The following is a 16663-nucleotide window of genomic DNA, read 5'->3' as shown; positions in this document are numbered from 1 at the left end:
GGTTTGAAAACAACTCACAAGTTCATCAAAAGGAAAATGAACTAATAGTAGTATATTCAGAATACAGTATTTAACAGCAGTGAAAACGAATGAACTACATAGTACTTCTCAAACGCTATGCAGTGAAGGACAATTTTTTTTTTTTTAATTTTCAACCCATTGTGCACTGATATGTGTATAAAATACAAGAAAATTAATACTATATCTATGTATTTAAAAAGCTCACTAGGTGATTCTAATGTGCAGCCAGAATTAAAAACCTCTAAAGTTAACTTTTCTTGGCAAAAGTTTGAGCTACAAAAGTATTCTTTCCTATTTGACTTGTTTTTCAAAAAGAAATGCTCAGTGAAAGCTTTTAAAACATTCTCCAAGCAAGAGAATGTGAACAATAATATTTGATTGTCGTTTTCCTATGAGTTCACTGGGATATTTTCTTTTTTTCCTGTTGGTTCCATTCTCCTTTCAGAAACATGAAGAAAAAGGCTAACCATGCTAACTGCCGCCTTACATAAAATTCAGATGCCATTGTGTTATATTTTCTGAAATGGCACCTGCTACTTTATAAAAAATTGTTTATGATTTTGCTTCTTTTCAAAGGAAAGGCCTGCTTCATACCAAAACTTCCACAGCCACTGAAATTATGGATGCAGTGTTTGTGTGTACATGTGACACTGGGGACTCTTGATCTGTCTCTGTGTCTGACTTCTTCTAGAATTGATATACTAAGAAAAGGCCCTCTCAGTAAATTTTTCCCATAATTATTTTAATTTAAAATTAATTTTAGAATTTAACTTTTTGCACGCACAAGAAAATACATGCAATATATGTCAGTTACGAAGAATCACAAAAAATTGACATGTCAAATACACCCCAGTCTAAGGACTGGGATACTACCAATACCATTACTCCATCTGTATTTCCTTCCTACCCTATCCTTCTTCCCACAGCATAAACTTTCCAGAAGTTTTTTTAGTTTATGCCATAGTCATTTATCTCTAAAGCCAAAATTAGTTTTGGTTGTTTATAAGCTTTAGAAAAACGTTACTGATTGTAGTTTTTAAAAATAATTTTCCTTGTTGTTGAGAATATACACAGCAGAACATACACCAATTCAACAGTTTCTACATGTACAGTTCAGTACCATACTCATTACATTATTTGAGTTGTGCAACCATTCTTAGGCTCCTTTTCTCAACTGTTCCTCCCCCATTAACATAAACTCACTGCCCCCTAAATTTTTAAACTAATCTTTTGAGTTGCTGTTGTCAATTTGATCCCATACAGATAGATCTTAAAACAGTACAATGCTCAAGGCAGTCATTTGTTATTAAAAAAAAAATACTGTTTGGTTTTAAGAAGAGTTCAGGGGATGTTTTTGGTTTAAGGTTTAAAGATTATCTTAGAGGTTCATCTAGACTCCATGGCTCCAGAAAATGTGCATTCCATAAAATTTGAAACTTTCTGCATTTTTCCCCTTTTTGATCAGGATTCTTCTATAGGACCTTTGATCAAAGTGTTCTATAATGGTTGCCCAGCATCATCCAGTTCTGGTCTCACGGCAGAGAAGACAGTTGTTCATGGAGGCAATTAGCCACACATTCCATTTCCTCCTCCTAGTCCTGACTCTCCTTCTTCCTGTTTCTCCAGGTGAATAGAGACCGCGTGCAAGCTTTTAAGACCCCAGGCACTACACAAACAAACTAGGAGGTAGAACAGAAGCACTAAACACGATATTAGGCCAGTTAACTGGGATGTCCCATGAAACCATGACCTTAAACCTCCAAACCAAGGAATCAAGCCCCATAGGTGTTTGGTTGTATATAAGCAGCCTCAGTAGCTACTGTTTTTTTTGTTGTTGTTGTTGTTGCCATTTTGTAAATATATCTATAACATAACTTTTACCAATTCACCTTTTTACAGGTATACAATTTACTGACAGCAATTACGTTAACTGTCTGTGCAATCCTGCCCTTAATCGATGCAATTTGTCCATCACTGCAAACCCAAACTCATTACTCCATAAGCAATAACCCTCCCTTTCCCCCTCCTTCCCATCCCTGGTAACTACTAATAATCTTTAGTCTCTACATATTTGCCTTTTGTTATCTTTTTACATAAGTGAAGTCATACAATATTTGTCCTTTTGTAACTGACTTGTTTCACTCAGCATAATGTCTTCAAACACTATCCATATTGTAGTATGTATCAAGACTTCATTTCTCTTACTTACATTCCACTGTATGTACGTACCACATCTTGTTTATGCATTCATCTGTCGATTGGCATTTAGGTTGTTTCTACCTTTTGGCTATTGTGAATAGTGCTGCAATGAACACTGGTGTACACTTTATCTGTTTGCGTCTCTGCTTTCAAGTCTAGGAATGGAATTGATGAGTCACGTGGTTGTTCTATTTTTAGCTTTTTAAGGAACCACCACAGTTTTCCACAATGGCTGTACCATTTTGCGTTCCTACTAGCAACGGATAAGGGTTCCAATTTCCCCACATCCTTTGTTTGTAGTCTTTTGTAACTTTCTTTTTTCACTCAATATTTTCTTTGTAAAACCCATTCATGTGATGTACAAGTTATAGAAGACTTTACTCCAAAGGTAAAAGGAGATTCTGAAGAATTGTAAGGAGGAAAATTACTTGATATGCTATTAAACTTGTATATCTTGAAGATCATGTAAAGAATGGCTTGGAAGGTGGTAACACTGTTGGCAAACCACATAGAAGGATATGAAGAGTCTAAATGAAAGATGGGCTTATGGGTAGCGGCAATGCACATGGAGAAAAGTGGATGCATTTCAGAATAATGAGCGTCCTTACTGAGTGAATGTAGAAAGATGTAAGTGAGGGACAGTTATGAAGTTTTGGACAAGTTGAGCTTGAGATGCATGGGAGGCAAGTGCAGATGTGGGCAGCAGTTGGAGATTCAAACCTGGAGCTCAAGAGAGAGCTCTAGCCTAGAGACAAAAGATTTAGCAGTTTTCCATAGACAGATGTAATTAAACCAAGGGAATGACAGTACTGAGGGAGAGTGTACAGTGAGAAAAGAGACCAAGGCATGGGCCTTCCAGTTCACCATGCACACTGCCTGGCACATATAAACGATCAGTAAACACTTGCTGGGGAAGGGAAAAAAAAAAAAAAAAAAGGCAATAATCCAAAAAGCAGGAACGGTCTTATCAAATTTAAGTTTCTGCTTTTTGACAAATTGTTTTATTACCTTCTATTTGTGCCTACTAATCGAAATTAAAAAAAAAAAAAAAAGAATTCTATATCTACAAAACCACTACTAACCTGAGGTGAGATGTTGGGCAAGTCAGGTGAATGTACACTGCTTCAGTGTGCTCACATACAAAATGTGGACAACAGTATCTACTTTAGAAGGCTGTGTGTAGATTAAATGAGTTAGAATAGGTAAAATTCTTAGATTAGGTACTTGGCATTCTGGCAAGGGCTCAATAAATGTTAGCAATTGTCATTATCAGTATTTGGTATTCTCAATTAGAAAATGTTTGTTTCATTTATAAATTATAGTTGACTTTATTTTGGAATTTTATAGGATTAAAACAGCAAATACAAATACCAACACCAAAAATAGAATTTAGTTAGACATTTTACTCATAATAGTTGAAAATATAATACTCATTAATACTAGATATAAATTAAAAACTTGAAAGTCTGCTGCCATCAAGAGTATAAAATATACTATACATATATAATACACAGACCTCTTATAATTTCATTATAGTCACATTACCTTCTTTACTTTTATTTATGCACTGACTGAATAAAGAACCGACACCATAGGAAGTTTTTTACTCCTCTTGGTCTAGTTAAGAGTTGGGGCAAGACCCTGTATCTCTCTCTTGCTCCTTCAAATATAAAATGGAATTAATACCATTTACCTTCCATTTTGTCTTAGACTACAAAAGGGGTTCTTTTTTTTTTTTTTCCATGCCACAGAGCCCTTGACAGTCAGGTGAAATCTAAAGAATAATGCATTTTTTAAAATACATAAGATTAGAGAAAACTAGTATGCTGAAATACAGCTATCAAAATATTTTAAAATGTAAATAATTCATGGGAACCCTGGTAGAGCAGTGGTTAAGAGCTCAGCTGCTAACCAAAAGGTCAGCAGTTCGAATCCACCAACTATGGGACAGTTCTACTCATGATGTTAATTCATTAAAATATGAAAAGCAAACAAGGTTATATGTGAAAAACAAGTTTATTTGCCCCAAAAGGGCATAGGTAATTTAGAGAAATTTAAAATACAGCTAGGAAGAAAGAATCATCCTTAATCAGTAGCTGCCTAACAATTAAGCCTAATTAGCTTTCCGGGCCTTAAAACATTGTACAAGTGCTCTTGGATAAGAGAAAAATGACCACAGTTTTGTGGTTGGTGGTTATCCATGCTTGGCAATCCTTATTCTGTTAAGGTCTGACTCTACCAGTTGAAAAGGAAACTCTTTCCTTCAGAATACCAAAAGCATAAAGGGTGGTAGACTATGATCTCTGTGACTCATATTAGTTCTAAATTTGAGTATAACTACTCAAAAAAATTTGGGGGGTTATTAAACCATTCGTTTCGAAGTTAAACTTTGTCTCTACATGCAAATTTTAACTAACAATTATCACAAAGGAAGGTAAAAGCCTTGGGAGCATATAGAATATTCAGGCAGTAATGAAGAGAAACCTCAGAGTCAGTATAAAATGGAGTATATGTGAAATAAAAGTCACAATTTCATAAAAGGCCATAAAGTTAGGACCTGAATGATCTCTTTAGAGAACTGTAGTAGTATTTTCAATATTTACAGCAAAAGAAACCAAACTAACACTCATAATAGCCCCAAAGTAGAAACAACTCAAATATCATCAGCTGATGAATGGATAAACAGAATATAGTCTATTCATACTATGGAATATTATTTGACAATAAAAAAAGATGAATTACTGATACACACAACATGGATAAACCTTGAAAACATGATGCTAAATAAAAGCCAGTTACAAAGGACCACATATTATATGACTCCATTTATAGGAAATGCCCAGAACAGGCAAATCAATACAGACAGAAAGTAGATTAGTGTTTGCCTAGGCTGAGGCTGGGTAGGTGATTGGGGCTCAGGGGCTGATGGCTAAAGGGTGTGGAGTTTCTTTTGGGGAAAATGAAATGTTCTAAAGTTGATTGTGGTAACAGCTGCACAAATCTGTGAATACACTAAAAGCTATTGCATTGCCTACTTTAAATGGGTAAACTGCATGATATGTGAATTACATCTCAATAAAACTTTTTTTTTTTAAACCAAACTAATCAAGTTTACTCACAAAAGTCCTTAGGAGATAAGAATGGTTTGTTAAAGCTACCAATCATACACATGTTAGTGGGTTCGCTGTAAAGGTTAAGAGTCCTTTCTAATAATGAGATATAATAAGGATTACTCCACTCCAATTTTTACCTAAGGCACTGACTCACTGAATTTCCCTATGGACAAACCATGATGTCCTCAAGGAGTTCACAGTACTGAAAATAAGATATGCAAATATAGAATCCTAATACGAAACAGTAAGTGGAAAGTGCCATAAGCAAGGAACAAACAAGGGTTATGGGAGTTCAAAGATGGAACTGACCACCAGTGAGTGAGGGTGTCAGAAGGATGGCATCTGAGCTCAGTAATGAATGGTAGGCGGGATGTTTCAAAACATAAGGGTGAAAGAGGGGATACTGCTGACTGAGGAAACTGAAAGGCAAAGTCTTGGAAGTAGGAAAGTACTGAGCATGTTTAGGGAACACTGAATGGCTCAAAGGGAGTGTGAGATCAAAATGGTAGAGTAGGGTCAGGTCATGGAGTCTTGAATATGAGGCTAAACAGCAGGAGATGGTGATGAATTAAAGCAAGTAAGTGAGACGATATTTACTTTTAGAAAAATAAATCTATGTAGAATGAATTGGCAGGGACAAAAATAGAGATTTAATAGGAAATTACTTCCATACTTAGTGACTAAGAGCTGGAACTAGGTGGGTATTGGCAGCAGCAATGGAAAGGGTAGGCTGGGGAGACTGATGGGATTTACATTAAACATGCAGATCAAGAAGCCTTAGCAACTATAAATGTGAGAGTAGGAGAAACAGTCAAGGTATCTCCAGCCTAGGTGGCCAGGAAAATAAAGATGTCAAACACAGAAAAATATGTCAGGAGGAAGTTCTGGATTGTTTGTTCTTAGGCAGTGAAAAAGAAAGGTAAGGAATATGATGAGTTTGGTTTTAGACTTGCAAAACATGATCTTCAAGTGGTTGGAAACGTGGCACTGGCAATGAACAGAGGGGTCTGGACTTGATAAACGCAGACGTAAGAAACCAAGTTTTAACCTCACGGCAGGGTTTGATACCTTAGGAGTGAATACCATTGTCAACAAAGAGAAACATTAATGAAACTGATTTGAACTATGTATGGTACCTGCAATGGTTCATTCAATTTAATTCCAACAAGTATTTAGAAATTTCAAATTATTCAGAGTTCTCCTAAGGTTTGACGCTAGGCTAAAACAAAGGCAAAGTCAAGGACAGTAGCAAAAATAAATCTGTTCTACAGAAATATTATAATCTTACACTATTGTTATATCTAAAAATGTCTTCCAAAGAGCTCAAATAGTCCACTGTTGATGAAAAAGGTTCAGAGGTAATTGTTTATTTTTAAACCCCAGGTTAAGAAATGTTTTCAAGGTTATTCATAAAGGCAGAACTTAGGATAAATTCCAAACTGTCTGAATTTTTTAGTTTAGTATTTAAATTAAAAAATTACCTATTAAATATGCATTATATATTATCACAGAATGTAGGCCCCAATGATCTATGCATTTTCTAATTCATCAACTAGCTAAAGATAAGGCACAGAGGTTAAGTAATGACAAATTTTAGAGCTGGACCTAGAACCTATGTTTCAGTCTAACTCTCAGTCCACTACTCTTCCCCACCAACCAAGGGTCCAAGTGTGATGGGCTTTTCTTTTAAATCCTTGTATTTTGACAGATAATCATAGAGATACTATGCAGATTAGTTGAGCCTTCTACCTGGAAATACACTGTGGCAGTGCAACTATTTCTGTGGAAAACTCCCAAGCTCTTGACCTACAAAGACTCTTCATTACCACAATACAAGAGATCTGGATTTGATTACCACTCCTGGACTCTCACTTCTGGCTCAGGAGATGCTACTGCAGAAGCGCAGAATAAGTTTGAGGAAAATTTCTGCCCACTAAAGGAACAATCCCTTTGAATAGCCAATGAGGTGTATGTATGATAGGCTCAGCAAGGCTAAAACAGAACGCAGGTACATGCCCAGAAATCTTTACTCAAATCATGTATAGGAAGGCCAATTGGATTAAAGGAGCATAACAATTATGTAACTGTCACAGAAAATTTAAGATTTTTATTACTTGATCAAGGCTAGATAAAATACCTTCTCTATCAGCTGACAGCAAAAATGACAAGACTTTCCCTCTAATTTAAAAAACCACACTGCTCCTAGGCATTTCCCATTAGCAATGACAAGTGACACTCTCTTACTAGAGTATTCTCCATTATCAGGGGACCAAAAATCTGAACAGCTTCTCTAGCAGGTTATCTCAACAAACTTAGATGTGCTTGTGGTTCTAGTCCTGGGATGGTAACCTCCCACAATTCCTTCAGAGAGAGGAAGGGTAGAGAGAGCTGTCTCTTTCACACCATGCTATTCATATCAGCAGGAAAGAAGGCTAACTGGACTCTTCCTAATAAATGATCACTGGCAATGTCTCCAAAAGGGGGACTCGACACCAACATAGGCCTCTGGGGAGACTGAATTCTAAACCCGGCTGTGAATTAGGTCAACTGTGCAAGCTACTGCTCAATTGTACCAATGCGGCTGAAAATCTAATGCTTACTCATCCTGAAGCTACCCAGGTCTCCAAATCCCAGGCTAAGGACCCAAGGCCCAGGGCACTTGATTCAGCTCCACCCCTTAAGAAGCTCAACTCAGTTCTTCTCTGGTAAAAGCAATCCTCTCCTCACTCCAAGTGGGAACCAGGCTGGGACAAAGCCGGGTAGTGGGCACTGCTCGAAACACTGCATACTCAAACAGGCACCCCAGGGCCGGCCACCATCACCACCCAGAAGTAGAACAGATGTCCCAGGCTTTAGCTCACTGCAGCCGGCATTGTTTACGCTCTTTCGCCACCTTAGCCTCTGATAGGCCAGGAAAGTCCCCTGTACTGTCCACCAGGACTTCCAGCACTGCAGGGGATGCTTGACCCCCGCCCGCCCGCAGTTTGACACTTACGCTCCCAAGTAGGGAGGGGTCAGGGGCCCTAATGTCCGAGCAGGATCAGCAGGAATAACCGGCAGGCGGCAGGCGGCAGCGGCGGCAGCATTGGTAGCATTGGTGCTGCGGGGCTGCTGGGAAACGCCTCCTCCGGGGGCGGGGCCCAGTGCACTGCTGTCAGAGTGTCCGCCTCACCCTCGGCCCTCCTCCCTGCACACACTGAAGGCTTAAAGGGGCCACCTCGTACTCCGCCCAGGGATTGGTAGACCTCAGGGTCCTGCTTCCAGCCCAGAGGATTTCTAAAGCAAGAGGCAAATGAAGGAACAACGGGGAAGACTCCACCACCGCTGGGTGGTCCTTTTTTTTTATTTTTGGTGACAACACAGGTGATGCTCCAGAAACAAAAGAGATGATCAGTTCCCACTATCCCAATCCTAATCCCTCTTCCAAGAAGGAAAAATCACTTCAGGAAATAACCAAAGCATCAGGGTAAATTTCTACAGCCTCCATTACGTAAGCCACTTATTCCATTAACCTCTCTTAGACCCGAGCAATTAGAGTGGTTTTCAAATGGCAACTCAAAAGGCCCAGGTAAGAATTCTGGTGGCCTGCACTGCTCTGCCTCACCCTTTCCCTCGGTTCCTTCTCTTCTCTACAACACTATTTTAGACGATAATACAAGAGGAGTAGAAAGGTAATAGGGGGCAGAACAGAAAAGTTAACATTCTGCCTCTGTGAGCAAGGAGTCCCTGGGTGGTGCAAACGGCTAAGCACTGGGCTACCAACCAAAAGGAAGGCAGTTCAAACCCACCCAGAGGCACTTCAGAAGGCCTGATGATCTGCTTCCAAAAGGTCAGAGCCATGAGAACTCCATGGCACAGTTGTATTTTGACACACATGGAACTGACTCGACAGGAAGGTTTGTTTTCTGTGAGTGAAATATGATCTTTTAAATACTGGCCAGGAATTCACTACAAGTCTATCTAGGCAAAGCAAACACAATTGAGATGCACAGTCATCTATTTTAATATGACGAGTCCTTGAGAAAAGTATAATAAACATTACACTAATATCTCTGGAAGTTTAAATCTTGATCTCCAAGAGCTCCATAGGTTTTCTTTCTTCTTATAGGAAGAATTTTTCTCAATCTCACCTTCCAAGGTTTGACTGCATTTTGTGTCTCCATCATACTGCAGGAGATTTATGGACTATTAAGCCTGTATTTCTCCATCTAATGCAGATGAATACACAGGAGTCCCTGGGCAGTACAAATGGTTTACACACTTGGCAGCTAACCAAAGGTTGATGGTTCAAGTCCACTCAGAGGAGCCTCAGAAGAAAGGCCTGCCTGGTGACCTACTGCTGAAAAATCAGCCACTGAAAATCCTCTGGAGCACAGTTCTACTTATGAGGTCATCATGTGTCAGAACACACTCCCCAGCAACTGGCTTTTTTTTCCCCCCCATTAAAGCTTCAAGCCATCATGTAGACCAGAATGGAAATCAATTTAGGGAGGCTAAAGGCTGTAAGTATCCTCTGTGATCCTCAACAGGGGTTCAAGTAGAAATTTAGATTCCAAAGAACAGGAAGACTACTCTACTAGGGAGCAATCCCAGGTTACCCTTATTCTGAAGGTCACCATGAGTTAGAATCAACTCAATGGCAATAGGTTTGGTTTTTTGGTTTTAGAGGATTCTAGGCTAAGACTGCCACAAAGAGAAAACTGTTTATGACTAAACAGATTTTGAACTGCCCCAAGAACCTCATTCTAAAATGTATTTGACTGTGAACGGTTCTTTTGAATTAGGTAATTAAGACCTTTTCATTATATCCCCAAACTTATCACACTATTGTTCAGATAACAGTTTGCAGATCAGCCTTCCTTATCAGACTGTGAATATCTCAAGTGCAAGGGCTGGAATGTATCTTAATCATCTTTTTCTCCCAGTATGTGATACACAATAAGTGCCTAATTAAGTATTTATCACCAAAGTATGATCAACACTTTCTGTAACAACAACAGTGACACAGGAGTCCAGCTAACCTCAATAAGGATAGCACAGTGAGTCCATGTGTGCATGTGGCGAATGCATGTGTGCATGCACACACACAACTGGATAATAATAACCCAGTGCTGTGCTAATTAATTAATCAAAAATTAGAGAAAAAAACTGTACTGATTCTACAGCTCAGTCTCAGACATCAGAATTCAAGATTTCTATTACTGGGATTTCTATCTTTTGTCCCCTAATGCATTTAAAAAAAAAAAAAAACCTGTTGCCATCGAGTTGATTCTGACTCATAGCGACCCTACAGGACAGAGTAAAACTGCCCCATAGTTTCCAAGGAGTAGCTGGCAGATTCAAGCTGCTGACCGTTTGGTTAGCAGCCACAGCTCTCAAACATTATGCTAACAGGGCTCCTTTCTTAATGCACAGACATTCTGAATAAATATTCTTGAATAATTCTTGGATTTCTTACCAAATGCAACAGTCCAAACATACCCCATCTTATTTTGGTTATTGCTTCCTTTTCTTTTCTAAAACATGATGAGATTAAACTAGACATTCAACATAATTCAACAAGTTGTCCGGTAGTACTGTTCTCCTTAACATGGCTGCGATGCAATGTACTACTTAATATGGCCCTTCTAGCCATAGTCTGGAGCCCTGGAGGGGCAACGGTTAAGAGCTCGGCTGCTAACCAAAATGTCAGCAGTTTGAATCCATCAGCTCCTTCTTGGAAACCCTATGGGGCAGCTCTACTCTGTCCTATGATTTGGAGTCAACTTGACAGCAATGGGTTTAGTTTTTCTGGTTTAGCCAGTCTTAGTAACTCCCACCAAATGACTGGTTGGGACTATGCAAATGAGGTGCTTGTGGTCCATCAAGGGGATTGGACAGCTTACTAATAATGTAAATAAGGTGCATGGCACTCTTGTGGGGGTGGAACCATGCAAAGAAAGTGTATGGAACGCTAACAAGGGGATTGGTCACTTTTGCCATCCTGGTAGGCTTAAAATGAACCACCCCAGAGGCAGGATGGGAGGATTTCACTACCACCAAGAAAGAGCCAGGAATGGAGCACATCCTTTGGACCCGGGATACCTGTATTGAGAAACTCCTGGAACCAGGAGACAGAGAGACAGAGACAGAGAGAGCGCTGTAACACTGAAGATGGTGACAAGCAGCAACAGAGAAATGGCAGCAGAGGCAGGAGACCAGCAGGAGATAGTGCGGTGAGCTTCCCAGCCCATGGAGTAAGAAAGCTGAGCGTCTTCGGGCAGGAGACTTGCTGGCAGAATAGGATGCCTTTGGGCACTTGGTGGATCTAGGATTGCTGACCCAAGGAGTTAGAGCCAAGAACCTTAGGCTGCGGCTTACTAGCAGAGTGGGGTACCTGTCGGCAGAGCTAAAAGACCTTTGCAACACTTGCCCGAGCAGGGCAGAGGCCAGGCTGAGGGCCAGAGAGAGACCTGCCTGCGGGCACAGATAAGAAGAGGCTGTCCTGATTGAAGAACTGTATCCTGAGCATTCCTGAACCTGAACAGTAACCTGTTACTTTCTTAATAAACCCTGTATGGTCTGGTAGTTCTCTGTGGCCATTGCGATGAGTTATCAAACCCAGCAGAGAAGTAGAGAGTGCCGGGGAGGGGGAATTGGTGTCAGAATTGGTAAAAAGGTTGGAGAGAGCAGGTATGTCTGACTTCCACCTCATAGGAATCAGCCTTGGGCAGTGGATCTTGATTCTCCTTCCCCCTTATGAAGTTAGATGAGGAGGTCAGAGGCCCCTGTCATGCCATTTTTACAATGGCAAAGTAAAAACTGTTTAGAAAATGATTTACTAAATATTACACAGGCATATGGATAAAAACTGGAAGAGACCACGGGAAAAAGATAACATGTATTAGGAATGGCTGCCTCTTGATCTATGTACAGGTTCCTCATAAGCACAATTAATGTTCCGGAATTTCAATTCTTCGTGATGTTATCCATAATTTGTTATGATCCACACATTTGAATACCTTCACATAGTCAATAAGACACAGGTAAACATCTTTCTGGTATTCTATGCTTTCAGCCAACATCCATCTGACATCAGCAATGATATCCCTAGTTCCAAGTCCTCTTCAGAATCCGGCTTGAATTTCTGACAGTTTCCTGTTGATGTATTGCTGCAGCCGCTTTTGAATGATCTTCAGCAAAATTTTGCTTGCGTATGATATTAATGATATTGTTTGATAATTTCCGTGTTCTGTTGGATCACCTCCTCTTGGGAATAGGCACAATTTTGGATCTCTTCCAGTCAGTTGGCCAGGTAGCTGTCTTCCAAATTTCTTCATATAATGGATTGAATTGTGTCCCCCCAAAATATGTGTCCACTTGGTTAGGCCATGTGTGATTGTCCTCCATTTTGTGATCTTCCTATGTATTGTAAATCATAATTTCTGCCTGTGGTTAAAAAGGGTTAGGGTGGGACGTGACACCTTTGATCAGGTCACATCCCTGATCCAATGTAAAGGGAGCTTCCCTGGAGTGTGGCCTGTACCACCTTTTATGTTACAAGAGATAAAAGGAAAGGCAAGCAAGCACAGAGTTGGGGACCTCACAATACAAAGAAAGAAGTGCTGGGAGTAGAGCGTGTCCTTTGGACCCGGGTCTCCTGCTTGGAGAAGTTCCTAGTCCAGGGGAAGACTGACAAGAAAGACCTTCCTCCAGAGCCAACAGAGAAAGCCTTCTCTTGGAGCTGTCACCCTAGACTGTGAAAAAATAAATTTCTCTTTGTTAAAGCCATTCACTTGCAGTATTTCTGTTATAGAAGCACTAGATAACTAAGGCACTTGGCACAGAACAAATGAGCACTTCCAGCATTGCACCCATTTATTGAAACATCTCAATTGGTATTCTATCAATTCCTGAAGCCTCGTACTTCCTCAATGCCTTCAATGCAGCTTGGACTTCTTCCTTCAATACTTTCTTCCTTCTTCTTGATCATATGTTACCTCCTAAAATGGCTGAACATGGACCAATTCTTTTTGGTACTGTGACTGTGTATTCTTTCCATCTTCTTTTGATGCTTCCTGTGTCTTTCAATTTTTTGCCCATACAATCCTTCACTATTACAACTTAAGGCTTGAATTCTTTCTGCAGTTCTTTCAGCTTGAGAAAGCCAGGCGTTTTCTTCCCTTTTGGTTTTCTAACTCTAGGTCTTTGCACGTTTCATTATAATACTTTACTTTGTCTTCTTGAGCCGTTCTTTGAAATCTTCTCTTCAGCTCTTTTACTTCATCATCTCTTTCGTTCGCTTTAGCTACTCTGGAAACCCTGGTGGCATAGTGGTTAGGTGCTATGGCTGCTAACCAAGAGGCTGGCAGTTCAAATCCACCAGGCATTTCTCAGAAACTCTATGGGGCAGCTCTACTCTGTCCTATAGGGTCACTATGAGTCAGATCAACTCGACGGCACTGGGTTTGGTTTTGGTTTTTAGCTACTCTATTTTTTTTTTTTTTTATGTTCAATAGAAAGTTTGAGTCTCCTCTGACATCCATTTTGGTCTTCTCTTTCCTGTCTTTTTAATGACCCTTTGCTTTCTTCATGTATGATATCCTTGATGTCATCCCACAATTCGTCTGGTCTTTGGTCATTAGTGTTCATTGCATCAAATCTATTCTTGAGATGGTCTCTAAATTCCAATGGAATATACTCAAGGTCATACTTTGGCTCTCGTGGACTTGTTTTAACTTGTGTTAGAATTTTTATAATCATCCAAAGTCATTTAGAGACTTTAGATTGAACTTTTCAGTCCTCTGGTCCAAGAAATGTTTAAATTGGACTAGAACAGTTAGGACTGAGTAAGGCAAGCCCATCTTTGCCTTACTAAAACAAACCGGCTCCTTAGGCCTAAAAACCAAACCCATCAAGTCGATTCCAACTTCTAGCGGCTCTATAGGACAGAACTGAACTGCCCCATAAGGTTTCCAAAGCTGTAAATCTTTATGGAGGCAAACTGCCACATCTTTCTCCTCCGAACAGCTGGTGGGTTCAAACTGCCGACCCTTCAGTTAGGATCAGAGTGCTTTAACCAGTACAATTTATTCCTTTTAATCCTACAGAAAGTAGATTCACTATTTGTTAAAGCCAAATAACAGTTGATAATACTCCAGGGCACTGTCCATATTTTGTTTGGAGGAATCTCCCATATTAAACATTGTTCAAAATTAGCAGGCAGTTCTCGAAGGCTTAAAAAACACTTTTACTTACTATACAGACTTTTGATATGGCATTTGATCTTCACTCCCAAATGAAGCACCCACACTAGTTCTAAACCAAGTTTTCACGGTTTTTTTTTTTTTAAAGAATGTACACTTGTATGATGGTTAAGGTTGTGTGTCAATTTGGCTGGGCCATGATTCTCAGTGATTTGGCAGTTATGTAATGATGTAGTTTGGCAGTTACATAATGATGTAATTTGGCAATTATGTAATTATGCAGTCATCCTCGAAGACGTGATCTGATGTGATCAGCCTATCAGTTGTATGGGGAGTTCCCTCAGGAGTGTGGCCTGTATCCAATATACATATATATATATATATATATATATATATATATATGGACTTTCTGGCAAGGCCTCCTTGCTCTGGATCCTGCATCCAGCTCATTATCATCTGACCTCTGGTTCTTGGGACCTGAGCCAGCAGTCTGCCACCTGACCTGCTGAGCCTGGGTTCATCAGCCCCTGCAGCTACGTGAGTCAGGAGAAGTCTTCAGCCTTCAGCCTGACTCATGGACTTGGGATTTGCCGGCATCTACAACCATGTGAACCATTTCCTAGAGATAAACCTCTCTCTCTCTATATATATATACACACACGTCACTGGTTTTGCTTCTCTATAGAAATCAGCTTAAGACAACTTAAAAAAGAATGAACAGAAAATGCTTGGAATTAAGGCACTGATAAAATTTCTAAAATCTACAAACAAGAAAAATCATTCTGCAAGTACATGAGGACATGAATAAAAAAAAGCACTGCAAATAAATACAAAAGAGGAAAAATATTACAGTAAAACTGATTATAGAGTGAGATGTTCTAGATATTCAAATTTGCCAGATATCATAGGTTTATCCCTGAAATACAAATAATTTTATTTAACCTTTTCTCATATAAACCTAAGAAAAAGTATAAGCCTCCCAATCTTCTTAAGCAAAATATATTTATAATCATTTAAACATTTCAGGATAATCCATTTGAATAATCAATGCACTGATACATACCCTCAAGGTCACCATTACAGATGTATGAAGGACTCTTTGCACCAAAACTAAATGGTCCCGATGTGGCTCTTTTGAGCCCTTTCCCCCATATTAAAAAAAAAAAAATTCATCCAGTTGAAATTCACATAACATACAATTAACCATTTTAAGGTAAACAATTCAGTAGAATTTTGCACATTCACAATGTTGCATTACCACCATCTTTATCTAGTTGTAAAACATCAACCCAAAAGGAAACCCCATACCCATTAAGGAGTTGTTCCATACCCCGTCACCAACCCCTAGCAACCACCAATCTGTGCCTGTCTCTACAGATTTTTTTTATTGTGGTAAAATAACAAAACTTGCCATTTATCCATTTTTAAGTGTACGATTCATTGATATTAATTACATTTACCATGTTGTGCAACCATCACCATGTCTCTATGGATTTACCTATAATAAAACTGTAATTTTAAATACAGTACTTTCCTGAGTCCTGTGAGTCACCTAGCAGATTCTCAAACAGAGGGGGGTAATGGGAGCAACCTAAGTACTATTAACAGATGAACGGATAAACAAAATGTGATATATACATACAATGAAATATTACTCGGCCATAAAGAGAAATGAAGTCCTGATACATGCTACAACACGGATAACTGAACCTTGAAAACATTGTGCTGAGTGAAATAAGTCAGACATAAAACAACAAATGTTGTATGATCCCACTTAAATGATACCTAGGCAAATACACAGAGACAAAAGTTTATTAGCAGTTTCCAGGGGCAGAGGGAAGAGAGGTGTCAAGAGTTACTGCTTAAGGGGTATTGAGGTTCTGCCTGGGGTAATGAAAAACTTTTGGATATGGACAGTGGTAATGGTAGCACAAAGTGAACGGAGTTATGTTGTAATACCACTAAACTGTACACTTAAAAATGGTTAAGATGGCAAACTTTTTGCTATATATATTTTACGACAATAAAGTTTAAAAAAATAATTTAGGAGATTGGAGGATCCCAGGAAAGAACGAAGACTGTGACAAAAGAATCTAACTGCATTACAAATGTATTAAACAACCTCATGGACGGAGGTATGCAAAA

The 16663-nt window shown here is 39.3% G+C and overlaps 1 protein-coding gene across 4 annotated transcripts in view; it reads right to left on the bottom strand.

Annotated features, from left to right (window-relative positions):
- Positions 1 to 16663, bottom strand: part of CKAP5 (cytoskeleton associated protein 5) — a 113252-nt gene that overhangs the window by 88904 nt on the left and 7685 nt on the right. The window contains exon 1 of one of the 4 annotated variants that reach the window (XM_064288187.1): positions 8329 to 8351. The exons of the other annotated variants lie outside the window; for them this stretch is intronic. The gene's annotated coding sequence lies outside the window, so the exon portion shown is untranslated. Of the gene's footprint in view, positions 1 to 8328; positions 8352 to 16663 lie in introns of those variants that run through there. 4 annotated transcript variants of the gene reach the window in all.

Source organism: Loxodonta africana, chromosome 7 (genome assembly GCF_030014295.1).
Source record: "Loxodonta africana isolate mLoxAfr1 chromosome 7, mLoxAfr1.hap2, whole genome shotgun sequence".
In the NCBI taxonomy this organism is placed as follows: domain Eukaryota; kingdom Metazoa; phylum Chordata; class Mammalia; order Proboscidea; family Elephantidae; genus Loxodonta; species Loxodonta africana.
Note: the sequence above shows the minus strand (reverse complement) of the source record. Positions and strands in the feature narration are given on the sequence as shown.